The 18,472-nt window shown below is 46.9% G+C and overlaps 1 long non-coding RNA gene across 9 annotated transcripts; it reads left to right on the forward strand.

The window, feature by feature from the left end:
• The first annotated feature begins 2,556 nt into the window (after window positions 1-2,556).
• Window positions 2,557-17,479, forward strand: LOC139834275 (uncharacterized). 9 transcript variants are annotated; one of them, XR_011750030.1, is made up of 9 exons: window positions 2,557-2,670; window positions 2,828-3,112; window positions 3,257-3,306; window positions 3,447-3,527; window positions 11,818-13,124; window positions 13,258-13,394; window positions 13,503-13,640; window positions 16,152-16,325; window positions 17,119-17,479. It is a non-coding gene; the product is annotated as an uncharacterized lncRNA (long non-coding RNA). The 9 variants fall into 9 exon arrangements; XR_011750025.1 differs by having other exon boundaries at window positions 2,828-3,527; window positions 11,818-12,622; window positions 12,698-13,124; XR_011750026.1 differs by having other exon boundaries at window positions 2,828-3,306.
• Window positions 17,480-18,472: the final 993 nt, after the last annotated feature.

Here is an 18,472-nt window from a genome sequence, read left to right on the forward strand (position 1 = left end):
CTCGGCACGCTCCTGGTCCGACAATGTCAGTCGGACCTCCTCGATGGCGGTGTCGAGGGCGTGTCCCTGGGGCGGCGGCGGGATTGGCACGCCGCCCGCACTTAACCGCCACCCGCAGTCGGGAGGCCCCGTGTCCGGCTGGCAGGGGTACCCCGCCTGGTAGAGGAGGTGTCCCTCCGACGCGTGGAGCGACCGGCGGGGAAATCCGTTGTTGGCCGCGCCGTCTTGCTCGTTGAACGCCATGGATCTCGTCGAGGGAAGAGTGGCGGCTAGGGTTTCGTCTGGCTGGGGTTTCGTCGTGGTGCTACGCGTCGCGGCGAGCGGGGATTATTTAGGCGGGGCTGGACCCGGCGATTTAATGCCGTGTGGAAGCTACGCGTCCGCGACGAGCTGATCGACGGCAGCCTTTACTGCGCGTGGAAGACGATGTGTGTGCCGCTGACTGGCCGGGTCCACCTCTGCGGCGAAGCCGAAGGGAAAGCGCGGGAGAGATTTCTCGGCGTTTCGCGCGCTTTCGCTTCGTCCGGACTCCCCGAGCGCGCCCCGGTAGGCCGGGGTTGGCGTGGGCTCGCCGGATGGATGAAGACCAAAATCCGGGGAAAAACGAGGAACCGGGGGTGCGGCTGGACCATTTTTTGCCATCCGGATGGAAAAATAGCCAGCCCGGGAGCCTATTCGGGGAGATGAGTGAAGATGCTCTAAAGCATGTTGTTTGTGGGCCTGACCAGGAGCTGCACCCCGGCGTCAACGACGCCTAGCTACACACACGAGCGGCTGCTGCGCACGTCTTTAATCTCCATTGTGTTTTAGGATGAGGGCCGTCGAGTCGCAGCTTGGCATACCTCATGCCGTCGATGCAGTGTGCGGGCTTGGGCTGGACCAGGATCGCCCCTGCTCGGTAGGATCGAGTCTCCTGTCTCTCCCGTGGACTCTCTGGACTCTTGCATGACCAGGATCGCCCCCTGCTCGGTAGGGAGCGCGTCACAACAGCGGCTCATTGTGGCCGTCGTTCAAAACTCGCTTGTTCGATCGATAATGGACGATTATAGGGCAAGTATATTTGGGTTTTTTTCGTGGTGACTAAGGAATCTTGTATCCTTGATCTCACATTTGCCCTCGAGGCCTCGATCTCACATTTATCTAAAGGTATAAATGATGCCCCCCATAGGGGGCTTCACAGCGATCTGAGATTCTGAGCCGTTGGATCTTGCCAGATGGAGTCACTTGGTGGATCTCAGCCGTTCGTTCAGGCCAGCAGCGCATCCACACTGGTTGGTCTCGTGCGTGCGTGAGAGGATTTCCCTCACTAGACAAAGCCATGAAACGGCCCTATTTTACCCGCCTGCGACTTCACGCGGGTCCCACATCTGGCTGGGTCCGCTCCTCAGTTGCTGGGTTGGTTTTTGGGCTGGTCGCGCGACGCTTCGGCGCGTGGAAATATCTTCTCTCGGCGGGGTAGATTGGGGTTTTCGTCGCTCTCCAGTCTCCACCCAATCCCCACCCCACCGGTCTCCCCAATGGCCCAATCCCTCCGTCCCCCATCTTCCTAAAGCCTTCCGACGCTTAGGGTTTGCCCATGGCGCTTGCTTGGAGGCGCGGGCTGGTCCCTGAGGGAGATGCACCAGCGAAGAAGGCGTTGAGGCTATGGTGGGTGGCTAGCGGCGAGGGCGGGGGTGGCCAGCGAGCTGCGAGGCGGCGGTGTCTACCGGTGCTCCTCCGCTCCTCACTTTTTCACCGGCAGCAACGAGCGCCCGACCTCTTTGTTCGTGGACTTCTTTATGGTATTTTCTTGTTTCTCTTCCTGGCCGTGTTTCTAGAAACAGAGCACAGTACGGGCTTTTTGATTCTTTTGTTTCTTCCCCGGACGATGCTTTTCCTCACGAATTTTTGGCCTCTTCTTGTTTCTCCTTTTGGCTGCGCTTTTGGAGACAAAGTGCTCTATTTAGATCTGGTTGTTATTTGACTTTTTTAGATTCTCTTCTTGATTTTTGGCTTTGTGCCTCGTCTTTCCAGGTCGTCGTCTGGGATTGTCAGGCAGATCCGCAGGAGGAGAGCATGCGATGTAGGAGGATGAGGAGGAGCAGGCGGTGTAGGAGGATGAGGAGGAGCAGGCGGTGTAGGAGGATGAGGAGGAGCAGGCGGATGCCAAGGTGGAGAAACAGCGGAGACCACCTAATATGTTGTCAATAAGCACGAGCTCGATCCCCTCTTCTGCCATCACCACGTCTAGGAGGCTGCTAGCTCCCTTGCCCTGCTGGTGAGAACCGGGAGGAGGAGGAGGAGCAGCAGAAGAGATGGAGGGGTCCTGAAGAAGAGACACTTGATGGAAGAGGAAGAAATGCCCCGACAGTGCCCTGCATCTCCCGTCATCCTCCATCCCCGCCTTCTCTTCGCCCCTGCACATCGGCTCCAACCATCTTTTTCTGGGCAGCAGGAGGGCTTCGACGGCGCCGGTTCGAGCTCTCTCTCCGGGGCCGAACGGCGAGTTGGGTCTTCCTGTGGTGATATTTTGTTTCCTGTAGTGTAAAATATTTTGATTATGGTTGTTCTTTTCTCAGAAAGTTGATGAGCAACTAGTCACCTATCTAGAGATCTGTTGCTTCATCGTTGTTTTGTCCAGAAAAGATTGCGGATCAGGGCATCACAAAGTATTCCACAAAAGTTCTACCTGTAAGCAATGTTCTGAAATTATTTCAAAATATTCGTGCATGAGCCATTTGTGTCGCTGTTTCCATGCAGAATACATCACTCATTTATATGTCAGTCTAATGCCTTTATAGACTAGGTTCCAGGTTGAGCTGATGTGATACTGTTTCCTTATGTGCAGTTCAACTATGAACATAGCGTATATGGATTTCGAGAATATTTCAAGAAGTATGGATTCAAGTCTCTGAAACAATGTTTTCGTATATCATGGAGAAGCCCTGCAGAGCTAACCAGACTAACTTGCGTGAGTCCGGCTTGTTGAACGTCCCTTCAGTGTCATGGTTCTACCATGGTCAAGCATATCCACGAACAAATATGAAATACTATGTTATTATATATTACCATTCCCTGACAAATGGTTGAAAACATGGCGAAGCTCTTTGCTAGGTTTCCACTATGCTCGAGAGTGAGTAGAAGAATTTATGGATGTTTCACATGCTGTATTTCATGGAATGTCTGAACTGCACATTACAGAACCATTTGGATCTGGATTCAAATGGCCTGGATCAGTACTGTGATTTAATTCGGTGGTACTGTCTTTGCTGGCTAGGGTCTGGTAATGGAGATCATCTCCAGCTGAAGCCTGGTTGACTACGCTAGGTTGTATGCATCCTTTTCTGAATAATTACCGCATTTGATGTGCATCCATGTAAAACCAATTGGTTCTCAATTTGACTTTTGAATAATTAGTATTGATCTGCATCCATGGATTTAATTTTGACCTTTTTGTACAATAATAGATTTTTGATCAGCTGCGAAATCTGTGGTGAATATATGCCTGAATGTAACAATCCATTGGTGTATCTGCAAACTGCTTGAAGGTTTGTTGATATTTTGTTCACATATTCCTTCAGTTCAGCTATGCTTAGATTTGTATTATCACACTAATAACTTGCCATTTACCTACTGGTTATGCCTAAGATGATTAATTATGAGCATACAAACTTTTGTAACGCACCTCATTTCTAATAATTCACTCTCTTTGGGTCGAGACCAAAGAAAATTCGATTGAATCTCTTTTTTATGGGTTAATCTTTGATGCCACCATATTTCTGCTTTTTACTATTCTTACGTCCTCGTATATGGTCTATTTCTTGCAAAATTTATTAGTTTAAGATGAAGATTTACAGAAATATCAAGAATTTGGCGATGCATGTGTTGCTGTCAAAACCCACTGGCGGGCAGCGACGGGCAACACAGTAGAGCCGGGAACAACCTAAGGCTGCGGCTAGCCGAGGTCCCTCCGAGCGACGGCCCGAAAAGCCTCTGGTACACACGTCCGATGCTGATGCAAGGGCGTGCCACCTGACCTATACCTGGTCAGGAAGGTGATGGAGATGCCTCGCTTAGTTTCCTGCATGGCATACACGTAAACATTAAATACGAGCCTCGATCGGCTCTCAGGTTATCCTGTGAATCGGCTCAGGGAGCCGATCCACCCATGATTCGTACGAGGTGCACGAATATATGGTGGTCCTGCTTGATCAAGATAAAGCTAATTCAATCTACGACGATTTAGGGTTTTCACCGCATAATCGGATCATCCTACTCACGATTGGGCCTCGCGGCCACGCACGGTGATCGTAAGCCGATCCTAGATAGGGCCTAAAAAACCAACACGAGGTTGATCCCCGGAACATCCTGTCTAGGACTAGCAAACGACACCCTACGTGCCGCTGGATCCTCCAACCCTTTGTAAGGCCTAACTATTGCAGATATTAAACTAATCCTTGATGAACAAGGAGCAACCGTAACGGATCGGATCTACTAAATAATGATCAAGCGGGGTGCCGCCCCTACACCTAAGATAGGTGTAAGGGCGGCTAGATATGCAAGGGTTGCACTACGACAGCATGTTTAAACGAAGAACAATGCTAACCCTAACACATCTATGATAACTACGTTGCTCGCCATCAAAAAGGCTTCAGTACGAGCAACGCATGAACAACATAAAGCTTATGCTGCCTAGATCGCAAGATGCGATCTAGGCAGCATGTTGCTTACCGGTAGAAACCCTCGAGATGAAGGAGTTGGCGATGCGCCGAGATTGATTGGTTGGTTGAACGTTGGTTGTTGTTTATTTCATAAACCCTAGATACATATTTATAGTCCAGGGGACTTTCTAACGTGGGAATAATCCCAACCGTGCACGAGGCCAACTCTAACTAAAACGACACGTAACCTACTATGTTACAGATACACGGGCAATCTAGCCCAAACTCTTCGTGTAAGGCCGCTTCAGAGATCTTCCACGTGTAATCTTCCAAGCCCATCTCCCTTACGGCCCACCTCCTGATTTGGCCAAAATCTGGTGATAACACATGCCCCCCTGGTTTTGGCAATGATAATTTCAAAACCACTCTGTTTTTCCTTCGAAGGGTCATGTCGTGGCAGAGCAGACCTGTCGCAGTATTCTTCATCATGATGCCCTGTCTTTCCAGTTTCTCTGCAAAATTCGATAGCTTTAGCATCACCTCCTCGGAAACTGCAATAGCATTAAATTTCCACCAGATTTCTCATTATTTATCCGTGCCGATCGATTAGCCCTCTTCATCCCCTTCCTCTGTTCTAGCTATCGGCACCAAAAAACCCTCTTCTCCCTCAGCCATGTCGTCTTCTTCCTCCTCTTCCGTCTCTCTCCAATCCTCTTCCTCAAGCGAGTTGGTTCCAGAGCACGACCAGATGGAGGCGTACAACCGCCGGGCTCCCAAACATTGGGACAAGCAGGAGTGGGACTTCGACTTTGTGCCGGAGGGTGAGGACCTCGTCTGGTCAGATGGGGCCATGCCCCTAACCGACGGGGAAGATGACCTCCGGTACCTGGTTGACGGAGCACTGGAGGCGGAGAGCGATGACGACGACCCTCCCTTCCGGGGCAAATTCACCTCCGTCACCAAAGAAGAAGAGGACGACGAAGAAGAAGACGTCTCCTCCGACCTGAAGAAGGAACAGGAGGACGACACCTCCTCCGACGAACCACCACCAAAGCGTATCCGGGGCTGGGCTTGGTCAGACGAGGACGATGATGATGACGAGGAGGAGGCCTCTGCTGAAGGTCACAGTAGCAGCAACGAAGAACTCGCCGATAGCAGCAATGGCGGCAGCTACCTCAGCGACAGCGACGACAGCAACAGTCCTTAGAGTAGGGATTTACTAGCATAGGGTTGGCAGTAGTAATCCGTTCCCTTTTGTTGAACAATCGGCTTCTCCTTGTAAGAAATTTTATTATCAATGAAAACTTCTTTTGACTTTGCCGATGTCCTGTATGCTGATTCAGCCGATTTTCCCTCATCTGACTTTGTCGACCGTTAGCCCAATCAATGTTCAATGACTGATGGCAACGCATCGGTCTCTCACGATAATCTGCGAGACAGGTCAATTCAGTCATCCCTCCAAATTAGCCAGTCTTACCGATGATGATAGCACTGCCGATCGTAGTAAGCCGTGGGTTTAGTCTTGAGCAAGTGTCTTTACAAGGGCCCTGGAACTGTCGCTGAATCAGCTTGGATGCTAAAGCTGATACCTCTGTAGCAAAAGCACCCCTTTTCAGAACAGTTGTGATGTAGAGCCAGCCGATTCCAACCAAATTTGCTCTCCAGAGCCAAGAAACTTTCAGGCGAGTTGCCCCCCAAGCCTCACCCAAGGCGAGAATAGTGATGAATCAGCCCAAACACGTTACCATTGGCTTCCAAGTTATTAATATGGAACCAGCCGATTCCAACGAAATCGGCTCTCCAAAACAAAGATATTTTAGGGCGAGCTGCCCCCCGAGCCTCAATCAAGGCGAGAATACCGGCATGGATGCACAAATCAAACAAAAAGGCTCTGACCTTAGGTAATCTGGTAATCCGAGATAGCCACCATGAAGAATCAGCCAGACTTGCCCCCATTGATCAGTTTCCTTCCACTGGGCGCCGATGTTGTAGATGAAACACCAACAGCTTAACTGACGCAAAGGGTTGACCATCTTGGCGACAATGTGAGCCCTGAGCACATAGCCGGTAGAATTTTTTTTTTACTGGCCGAATTTTTTCTAATCGGCCCATAATGTTTCACTGCACATGTTTACACATGTTTATCTGCACATGTTCCTCTGACTATATGCCCCCCGAGCCGAATCTGCCAGGTGACTGCAGATATCGGCTTTGTGGTTAGCCAAGGCACTGTACTTGCACGCCGGCTCCGCGAGGATTCGTGCTGACTTTCATCCGCCGACGTGGCCACTGCCCAGTAGATCGATGTTGAACACAAGCAGAACATGTGGTGAAGATAATTTTGGCCGATTGCTAGAATCGGCCTCCATATCGATTGAAGCACTGACTGAAGGTTCTGTAATGCCCCTTCATAATTTTTGGGGCCGATCACAAGGATCAGCCTTGCCACGTTTGCTCATCGCTTTGCTTCAGCTACATGGTCAGGCCAGTGGATAAAACCAGCTTAACCCTTCCCTTCGTCACGTCGATGCGCTCGCAGTCATCCAAATTGATATCTGAGAGGGGTTCTTGGCCTGCTGCTTCCCATGCGTTCATGCCAGCCGTTGAAATTTTGGCTGAGTCATCGGCCTGGACGACCTCTTCCTCATCTCCATCCCACTGTATTATGCATTGGTGCATCGTGGAGGGAATGCAGCAGTTGGCGTGGATCCAATCTCTTCCTAGCAGAACAGCATAAGTGCTCGTGCTATCGACGATGAAGAATGTTTGTAGGGATAGTTTTCCTTCCTACGGTCAGATCCACGTTCAGAACACCTTGTGCGTCAGACGCTTGGCCGTTGAAATCGCTCAATGTCACGTTGGTCTTGATTAGATCTGAGCTAGAGCGTCCCAGCCGACGTAGCATAGAGTACGGCATGATGTTGACTGCCGCTCCGGTGTCCACCAGCATCTTATTTACAGGCCTCCCATCGATATAACCTCGCAAGTACAGGGCCTTCAGATGTCTGTAGCTCCTTTCTCGTGGCTTCTCAAAGATAACCGGCCGTGGGCCGCAGTCAAGTTGTGCCACAGGTGCCTCGTCTAATCCTGGAGCACTGAACTCCGAAGGGAGGATGAACACCATGTTTGTGCCAGCCGATGTTTCATCATCGGCTTTCCTTTGCTTGGGCCGCCACTCCATTTTCCGTGGACGACCCTCTTCGTCCAGGGTTCGCTGAACTTTCACAGCCAGATCAGGTCGTGCCTTCCTTAGCGTATGCAAGTATAACCTTTCGGCTTCCTCCAGGCCGCGCAATCGCTGAACCCTGCGCTTTTGTGAACGGCTGAGTCCATCAGGGCACCACCTTGGCCGGTGGTACCTGTCTTCTTCTTCTTGTCCCTCGTCTTCTGAATCCTCGAGATCTTCCCACCGAGGGGACTCAGCGCGTTTGCTTTGTGGCGGGAGAGGCCCTAAGCGCCTGAACACAGACACGTTGGCTGCCTCCTTCTTCTTCTGGTTGCATTCTGGGCAATTGCCGATTGTGGGCAATCGGCTCATTCCTGAATCCCAGCAGTGTCTGAAGAAGGGGCAGTCCCAGTGCCTGTCGTTGTCATCTTGCTCCCTTGATTTTCCTTTGGCACGGCGCTCGTGCTCCTCCTCATCGCGATCATGCCGACGATATCTTCTGGCTTCTCTAGCCAGACGATCTCTTTCATCATCATCGCTGGATCGTCGGCGTTGGTCATACTGACTCACATACTTGTTGAGGAGGTGATCAGAGAGGGGTCGCTGATATCTTATGTTCTTCACTTCTCCCTCTGTGACGTAGCGCTTGCCATCATGACGGAGCCGATCGCGTGGAGCGGCCTCCTCTGTGTCCTTGCTACGAGAGCAGCTGCCCTCGTCTCCATCTTTGCCAGAGTGGTGCCCAGGTCCTACCATGTTGATGCTGAACGAGGACCCTGGCTGGCAACCTTCAGGGTAAGTGCATTCCACCATGTTAACGGCGGGGAAGGGTTGGGTGTCGACCTTCATGGCGTACTGGTTGAAAATCAGACGCCCCTTTTCTATCGCCGCTTGGATGTGCTGACGCCACACCCTGCAGTCGTTGGTGGCATGGGAGAGCGAGTTATGCCATTTGCAGTATGGCTTTCCGTTCAGCTCTTGTACCGTGGGGAATTTGAGACCTTCAGGAATCGTCAACTGCTTCTCCTTGAGCAGGAGGTCGAAGATTTGCTCAGTTTTGGTCACGTCAAAATCAAACCCCCTGGGCGGGCCTGGTGGCTTTACCCATTTGCAGGACACGGGGGTTCCCCCCCGAGTCCATTCAGCCACTGCTACCTCTTGATCTCCCGCAGAAACTTCGTCTTCTTCTGCCTCGACCAGGACGATTGCACGCTTGAATTTGTCCTGGTACAGGTCCGGGTGGCGCTGTTCATATGCCGACAGTTTCTGAACCATGTGCGCCAGTGAGGGGAAGTCTGCTTGGGAGGCCATGTCCTTGAGCGGTGTTGCAAGGCCCGCTACTGCCAACTCGACTGCTTCCTTTTCAGTCACACGAACCGAATAACATCGGTTCCTAAGATTCCTGAAGCGCTGGATGTATTCTGTCACAGTTTCTCCACGCTTCTGACGTATTTGTGCTAGATCGGCAAGGCCAGACTCGGAAGCCTCTGAGTGGTACTGCATATGGAACTGTTCTTCCAACTGCTTCCAAGTCCGGATCGAGTCTGGTGGCAACGAGGTGTACCACCCGAAAGCCGATCCCGTGAGGGACTGTGAGAAGAACCTCACGCGTAGAGAATCCGACACTGAGGCCGTTCCTAGCTGTGCCAAATATCGGCCCACATGCTTGATGGAGCTGGAACCATCTGATCCACTGAATTTGGAGAAATCAGGGAGCCGATATTTAGGTGGTAGCGAGATCATCTCGTACTCGTCGGGGTACGGCTTGGAATAGCCGATTGCCCTCCTTTTCGGCACCATGCCGAACTGGTCTCTCAGTATGGTGCTGATCTGATCCGCTGTGCTGGCTGCAGGAGTTGAACTCTGAAGATTCGCCGGGGTGGCGTACTTAGCCAGCCATGCTTGCTTTTCCAGCTCTGAGCCAACTGCAGGAGCTGAGCTCTGGAGGTTCGTCGGGGTGGCGTACTTAGTTAGCCACGTCTGCTTCTCAAGATCTGTCGCTGACGTCCCTCCTGTTTTCCCAGAAGTCCCTGATGTTGTGGCCTGGTTTGTGAGCGCCCAGTTACCGCAATCTGGCACATACGTGCACGTGTACCCGTGAGGGATCTCCTTAGGCGCCTCATGCAAGAACTGGTAGTCACTAGGGTCACCACCGATCTTGTAGACGACGAATGCCGGTGAAGTCGGCACTTCTGGTGCTGCCAACGCAAATGGCAGCGGTGGACGGGACTGGAGTGGCAACTCTCCTTGATGCGTCCCGAGAGCTGGTCCTGACGGCGAGTACTGGTGCCTCATGATCTCCTGGATCACGCGAAGAGCGACACGCTCCAACGTGTTTACCAGGTTCTCAGAGTGGCAGTGTAGCGAGTGAGCCACCAAGTAGTTGATCTCCTGCCGCAGGGACCTGGTGCGTTCTTCCGACGGGGCAGAGAGGTCTATCCCATCGAGTGCACCATTAGGCGAGAACCCCTTCCACCTGATGCCATGTGAACGGGTTCTGTGGAAAGAGCCGATGAGGTCGGCTTCGAGGATGACTTTGATCTCGTCATACTTCTTCTTGAGCTCGTCGGTCAGATCCTCGTACGTGACTGGAGTGCCGTCCGCCATCTCAGATGTAGATGGCGATGTGGTCGATGACGAAGCTTGTCCCACCGGGCGTGCCAGAATGTGTTGCTGTCAAAACCCACCGGCGGGCAGCGACGGGCAACACAGTAGAGCCGGGAACAACCTAGGGCTGCGGCTGGCCGAGGTCCCTCCGAGCGACGGCCCGCAAAGCCTCTGGTACACACGTCCGATGCTGATGCAAGGGCGTGCCACCTGACCTATACCTGGTCAGGAAGGTGATGGAGATGCCTCGCTTAGTTTCCTGCATGGCATACACGTAAACATTAAATACGAGCCTCGATCGGCTCTCAGGTTATCCTGTGAATCGGCTCAGGGAGCCGATCCACCCATGATTCGTACGAGGTGCACGAATATATGGTGGTCCTGCTTGATCAAGATAAAGCTAATTCAATCTACGACGATTTAGGGTTTTCACCGCATAATCGGATCATCCTACTCACGATTGGGCCTCGCGGCCACGCACGGTGATCGTAAGCCGATCCTAGATAGGGCCTAAAAACCAACACGAGGTTGATCCCCGGAACATCCTGTCTAGGACTAGCAAACGACACCCTACGTGCCGCTGGATCCTCCAACCCTTTGTAAGGCCTAACTATTGCAGATATTAAACTAATCCTTGATGAACAAGGAGCAACCGTAACGGATCGGATCTACTAAATAATGATCAAGCGGGGTGCCGCCCCTACACCTAAGATAGGTGTAAGGGCGGCTAGATATGCAAGGGTTGCACTACGATAGCATGTTTAAATGAAGAACAATGCTAACCCTAACACATCTATGATAACTACGTTGCTCGCCATCAAAAAGGCTTCAGTACGAGCAACGCATGAACAACATAAAGCTTATGCTGCCTAGGCAGCATGTTGCTTACCGGTAGAAACCCTCGAGACGAAGGAGTTGGCGATGCGCCGAGATTGATTGGTTGGTTGAACGTTGGTTGTTGTTTATTTCATAAACCCTAGATACATATTTATAGTCCAGGGGACTTTCTAACGTGGGAATAATCCCAACCGTGCACGAGGCCAACTCTAACTAAAACGACACGTAACCTACTATGTTACAGATACACGGGCAATCTAGCCCAAACTCTTCGTGTAAGGCCGCTTCAGAGATCTTCCACGTGTAATCTTCCAAGCCCATCTCCCTTACGGCCCACCTCCTGATTTGGCCAAAATCTGGTGATAACTTCAGGCTTTAAATTGTTATCAAGCCAAAACTTGTGAATATACATTTACCCCTTCAATTCAGCGTGACCTATTAAAATAAGCTCTAGGCGAGGCATCCCCTTTTATCTCGCTTCTTGATTTTCTCTATTTCCCTTCTTTTACAAGGAATTTGTTTTGCAGTATGTTCACCACACATAACTTTTACTTCTGGTATTGTTAGCTCCAACACCTTCGAACAGCTGCTGGTCTGGGAGTGAGAACCGGAAGCATTATGCAGACTGCATGGAGATACTCACCCTCATGTCATTGCCCATGTCAAAAAGCCAGCATGTTCCTCAGGGATGGCATGTCCCCTATCGACGTAATGATCTCCATCTTTCTTTCCATACATATTGCAATTTCTGTTCCTATATACATGTGTACCATTCATAGAGAACACAATGTTCCAAATAGTCAATGGAAAGGGGCATAAAGGATAGCATGTATGGAATGTACTTGCCAGTTTATGTGTGTACCTTAGTGTTGCTTCAAGTGTTGGTTCTCTTATTAGCTTTGATGGAATAGTTTGCTCTTATATTCGAGTTTAGAAGGTATCTGTATAAGTATCATCAAGTGATTTGTCTCCAATGGATTTCACTTATTAATGCTCTTTTATTAATAGTTCAGGCTATTGTCTTAATAATACGAATCTCGCTGAAAAGAATGTCTTGGGTAGGTTGGTATTTCGAATTTCTCTGTATCTTGATCTTGCATGTTGGGACTTGCTCCTTGGGTTCCCCATTCATGGGTTTCCCTCTCTACTATCTCAAGTGCATCTTGAGTGCCATTACTTTGTATTGTATTTGGCCAGAATTACGCTACAGCAAGGTGTGCAAGATAATTGACAATTCTAATTGAACTTACTCAGGAAAAACAAGATGCAGAGATATTAAACTTTTCAAGCTTTTTTTGGTCATGTAGATCATTGGATTATAAAAAAATGCACCCATGAAAGAAAAGTACAGTGGCGCCTCGCGGGATAAGAGGTGGGAGCAACAAGCCTTGCATTTTGCAGTGAAGTTGCAACTGTATAAAAAACTGATGTTGACACTACCGTGTAGGAATTCATGCCTATCTTAGGGTCTTTGTTTACATTTCCAAGTGAACCTGCTGCTATTGCTTTAGGTTAGAATATCTTAATATATTATGTCTTTCATTTATCCACGATTTATATAACAAGGCTTAACCGTCGTCGAGAGGACCTGCTGGTGGCCGATAGGAGCGTCGAGCAAGGGCTGGCCGCATGCCTCAGCCTCCTCAACCAGCACGAGCAAGCGGAGTGGCCTAACCGTCGCCGAGAGGAGCTTCTGGTGTCCAGTAGGAGCTGCATAGCCCACCTCTCGCACCGCCGCATGTCGTCGTGCCGTCGCCGGGTGGAGCCGCTGGTGGAGCTCCGCCCTTGGACTTCGTGGCCTACTCTGCCTCTTTGTTGCCACGGAGGACGCCGAGCAGTGGCACAACAGCCTGTTCTTCAAAAAAGACCATAAGGTTCTCTCTGCATGTCTCAGTTGTGCGGTGAAAATCTCATCTTTGTTTGTGCAAATCCGTTTTTGTCTGTGCTTTAGAAGGTGCTTGATAAAAATCCTAGCTAATATGGTTGTATGTGCTATTTAAAGAGAAGAAAATAGACTATCTGGTGACCTTTGGAGATGTAAGTAGCAAGAATCATCGCTTATATTCGACCAATGAGAAAGAGGAGCAGTGCTTGGGGGCTCCGATGTGTCGGCGGCGCTGCGCCCCTTGCCAACGCCTAGCAAGGTACCTTCCCAAATCCCAAGTAATGCTCTCCTCATGGTCGCTAGCTGAGTGCTTGTTTGATAGTTGGCGTGATGATGTTGATATGCTAGCTTGGTTGTTTCCTACTAGGTTGTGATTGCTGATATTTGTATTTTACTTGAGGCATGCATGATTTATGATCGATTTAGGTTTGGGTGATCTGGTTGGTCATTGTGGCGCTTTGCATACAGAACACGACCTGCCACTTTTCCATGACATTGAGACGAGGTGATCCTCTCTTCCTCCTTATTTATCCTTTGACCATGTTTTGATTTAATCCCATAAAGGATCAACAAGGATTCACTTTTTTGAAAAAGAACGCTCGTACTTTTGTTGCTGAGGGGAAAAACTACTTTGTTCCATGGTTTTGATAAATATATTCCTTAAAGTGTTGAAAGTGATTTGTATAGGTGACAATGGATTCCTTCATTCAGATTTAATTAGAATTGGGGTTATATACACAATGGTAAAACCATCCCTGGATACAATTCAACATCTATTATAGAAGGAGAATGCTTTGGTATAACTTCAGTTCACGTTTGTAAGGATTAGAAGCGTTTCTCCTATTTTTCATACTCTAGCTATATTCACAATTGAAAGGTGATGGGTCTTCTGTATCATGTCTGGCTTTCTAAACCTGAAAGCGCAGAGCTCCGAGCTAGCTCCGGGACGCTGATGGCCTGATGCTACACAACAACAATATCTCATTACACCATAATGAATTCACGCAAACAACGCTAACCAATATTTTGTATGATCAGCGAACACAGACACTACATTTCTTTTATGTTTTTATTCTATACTAGATGTTTATTGTCTGCAGGTCACCTTATTCTGAAGATAAAAATATCTGTTTAGTTGTTGTATTATGGATAACGGAAGTTTTTAGTTTGGTGTGGTAAAGTAATCATTTTAAGAACCAAAATCGTGATATTTGGGTACTCTTTCTTCAAGTGATAACTAATTTTGAGAATAGACTAATCTTGTTGCTCCTCTTTTTGGGGTAGGAACAAGCACTCGCTTGCTATTGGCTCTGTCTATATGTCAATGCTGCAATTATATTCATGACAGTTGCATATTAAAGAGTACTAATTGTTTTAAGCTGAAGCTTGGCTCGCAAAGTAAGTCAGATATCACTCTAATAATAAATAAAAATGTTGGAAACGAGGCAGGGGGTCTCCATTTTGGGCCACTGAATAAATTAAGTCGAAATGTAATGCAGTACAACTGTGTGGGTTGAAATATGAGCCAAATTATCTTAACAAACAATGCTAGACACGGTTTGCATTTCTAATGATATCTTCCTTAGTTTAGTTCACATGCCAAATTTAAAATGAGTAGTGGTGTTACTCTTGAAACTTGAAACATGACAATATTAAGTGAGAAAGGTACAATTTGTGTTTATTCAAGAAATCATGGTGTTTCTGCACCCGGGTGCATATGCACCCTTTATTTAAAATACATATTAAATATATTTACAAATGTCAAAAAATACAAATAAAAATGCCTCGCGTATACCTTGACATGGTACATGCTTATAAAGTTGTTTCAGCAAAAACCGATATGTTTTGTGCCCTGTGCAAAAAAGATAAATTTTTGGTGCTAAAATAGTCTATTTCTCGAAGCATTGTTTGTCTTTTTTACACAGGATACAAAAATTGTCGGTTTTATGTGAAACTTGACGCGCAGACATAGAACATGTCTCTCTACATGTTAAATTTTTTTCCTAAATTTTTTACGTTTTTAAAATATGTTTTATACATATAGGGTGCATATGCACCCGGGATCAGTTTTGGTTTTCCGGTTCTTAGTGTGTTACTTAGGTTTGTTTGGGTTTGGTCTCACTGACCAATACATTCAGCATTCTTGCCATCTGCTTAACCTTTTGTGTAGTTCCATGTATGCTCAGTGGTAACTGTTAGATTAATGTTCGCCTCCGGGTTTTTTTCATTGGTAATGAAACTTCAGTGACGTATTGACCCGTTCATGTGATTGCAACTTCATTTAAAGTGCATATCATAGTTGTCTATAAAGTGTTATGCCCTTTAGTCACTGCTATATGCTATGGAGTTTCTAATGTTTGTTTTAGTTTCCAGTGTCGACAATGGTCATTTAGAGTTAAATAATATTACCTCCATATCAAAATATAATATGTTTTAGTAGGCTATTTTTCTCACTAAAATGTCTTATATTTTGTAACAGAGGAAATATATTGTTGAACACTTTTAGTTCTGGTTTGTACAGGACTTGCAATCATCCTTTGATGAAACTGATTTAATAATTATCCTTGACCTTCTTTTCCACTTGTATAACTGGATCTCTTTCCGCTAAGTGTATTTTTTTGTTATCAGATGATACTTGAATTTTCTTGGTAGGCATGCCATCCTATCCCTTCAGATGACCTATAATGATCTAATGAAGCCATGGTGTTGGGATGCTTACTCTTTCATTTCTACTGTTTAGTTGTGTTTCTTTTGTTGTTGTATGTTTACATCTATTGCTCCTGAACATTCATCTAACTTTTCAAAATGAGTATGTTTCTGATATTCACCTAATTAAGTATCTTTACATACTGCATTGTAATAGTTCTAGAACAATATATCTTCTAAACCCCAATTTTTTCCATCCCCTCGGATAATTGTAGAAGTTTTTATTTATAGTAACATGGACCAATATCTAGCTAGAATATTTTGGTGATGTTAGAAGTAGGCACATTGCTGATAGGTTACGGCCTTGCAGGCTACAAGCTGCAAATGCCTATTCTTGTTTCGAGGATATTCAGTCTGCAAGCCTCACTTTGTTGTATTTTATGATGGCACTCATCATCTTCAAGATGACAGCAATTCATGACAATTCTAGGTCTGCCAATAGAAGCATAATTATTGTCAAATGCAATTACGCATCCTCAATCAGGTAAGATTACACTCCATTTTTTCCACATAGACTCAACTGAATGTTGCACTCACGTGCCATTTTTTGGTTCAATAGGTAATGTTCATTCATTCCTACTTTTGATCAACCTAGGCTTGGTAGTATTCAGAGTAGTAGATGTACATCAAGACCACAACCCAGTTTACACCTACCAACCAATTTTCACAGGAGTCCTATAGCATATATATTCAGTTTCGACAATTAAACTCGATTCCATGAACCTTCGGGTTGCTCATTTTCATAGTAGTTTTGTAGTAGTGACGAAGTCATTAGTGTGGCATCCAAATTAACAAGACATGTACTGTACTCGTACTTGTAGTTCCGGGTTACACATTATTCCTGAAATTTGTAGTTTGGAACAGGAAGTAATACTTATTTTGTGCATTATAACATGTATGACCGGTTTAGCCACACGAGTTAAATAGCATGTTGTTTCTTCACTCAGGTTTTGTTATCCAATTATTTTTACAAAAAACTAAAGCAAAACCAGAAACCCAAGCCAATCCAAATATTCTGCTAAACCCTGTGAACTAAAATCTGTTATTGACACGTAAAAAAAATCTGTTATTGAACTAAAATAAGATTTCAGTGAGCATCTATATCTACAACTGACTTGAAACTAAAAAAATGCATAAACATGATTTACTTTCTCAGGCTACAAACAAGAAAGCACAAATGTTCTTTATGTACAAGGTAAGGCTGATACCTTTTACCCTTAGCCAATATGATCTCCCGTCCTTTTTTACCAAGTTTAAGCCATGGACAATCAATGCAGCTTAAGCCATTCTACAACAGTTTACCCACCATGATCCAGGGTAATGATCCATGCAGCTTAAGCCATTCTACAACATGATCCAGGGTAATGATCAATGCAGCTTAAGCCATTCTACAACATGATCCAGGGTAATAATCAATGCAGCTTAAGCCATTCTACAACAGTTTACCCACCATGGGCGAAGTGATGGTGACATTCTCTCCGTCATACACATCATCCTATTGGAGAAGTCTCAGTCCAACTGTCTTTCGAGCAAGCAGTGTATATTTTGTTGACTATACAGTTAGTCCGTAGTAAAAGACATGTTGTACTAATGAAGATTTACATAGTGTTTCACCAATTGGATAGTTGTGTTACATTTGATGTTTGATTACCATCGATTTCTACATATGCTTAATAGTGTTTTACAAATTATTTATCAGGACCGTGAGCCAAGGGGGGGCCCAAATATTTCACTATTTCCTTGATTGTATATGATGGTGTGCTACCCTATTTGTTATTTCGTGTGTTTTATCCTAATCAAATAGTACTCCCTCCGGTTCTTGATATATGGTGTATAGTATTTGGCATGGAAATTAAGAAACGAATATGGAGAGAAAAGTACGTAAGGTTTTGAATTGACATGATAAAATAGAGAAGTTTTCAAAATATAACCACATGAGAATCCCTAAAAAAATATTGATACAGGTTATCCAACACAATATATCTTATATTTTGGAGACTTTTCTCAAAACATTATGCACCTTGTATCTAGAAAGAGTATCATTTTCTTTGTAAAAATAAAAAACATCATTATATAAACTGTAGATCACTATGAATTTCACGGGATCGTGCGCCAAGGCGCACATTTAAATCTAGTATATATAATGGAACCAGGACGTGGGAGCTAGAAACGTGCAGAAGAATTCTTCTCACGTTACGGGTGGAGTTGCCACCGCTCCGAACTCAACTTTAGCGATCAACGGGCGAAGAAGGACAGGCGAAAGAAAACACGGGACGGGCGAAATAAAACACGGGACGGACGACCGAAACCAACGGACCAAATCACGGAAACACTTTTGCTTTTATTATTAGGTATAGAAAATACTAGGAGTACCACTATAAAAAGACCAACCTTTGCCAAGGGAAGTGGCCTAACGAACGTGTGACACGTGGCAGCTTTACGAATCCTTCCGCACGTGTGCGCAACTGCTTCGCGCCCGTTCGCGTCAGCCCCGTACGCCAACCCCGCTCGCGCACATGCACAGCCGCGCCAACCAACTCCAGGACGAGTACACCCGCGCCTCGTCCAGGCGCACAACACCATCATCGCTGCTTGCTTGCACGCATCCAACGTTCCATCCATCGCATGTAC

This window comes from Lolium perenne, unplaced genomic scaffold (assembly GCF_019359855.2).
Source record: "Lolium perenne isolate Kyuss_39 unplaced genomic scaffold, Kyuss_2.0 unplaced13, whole genome shotgun sequence".
Taxonomy (NCBI): Eukaryota; Viridiplantae; Streptophyta; class Magnoliopsida; order Poales; family Poaceae; genus Lolium; species Lolium perenne.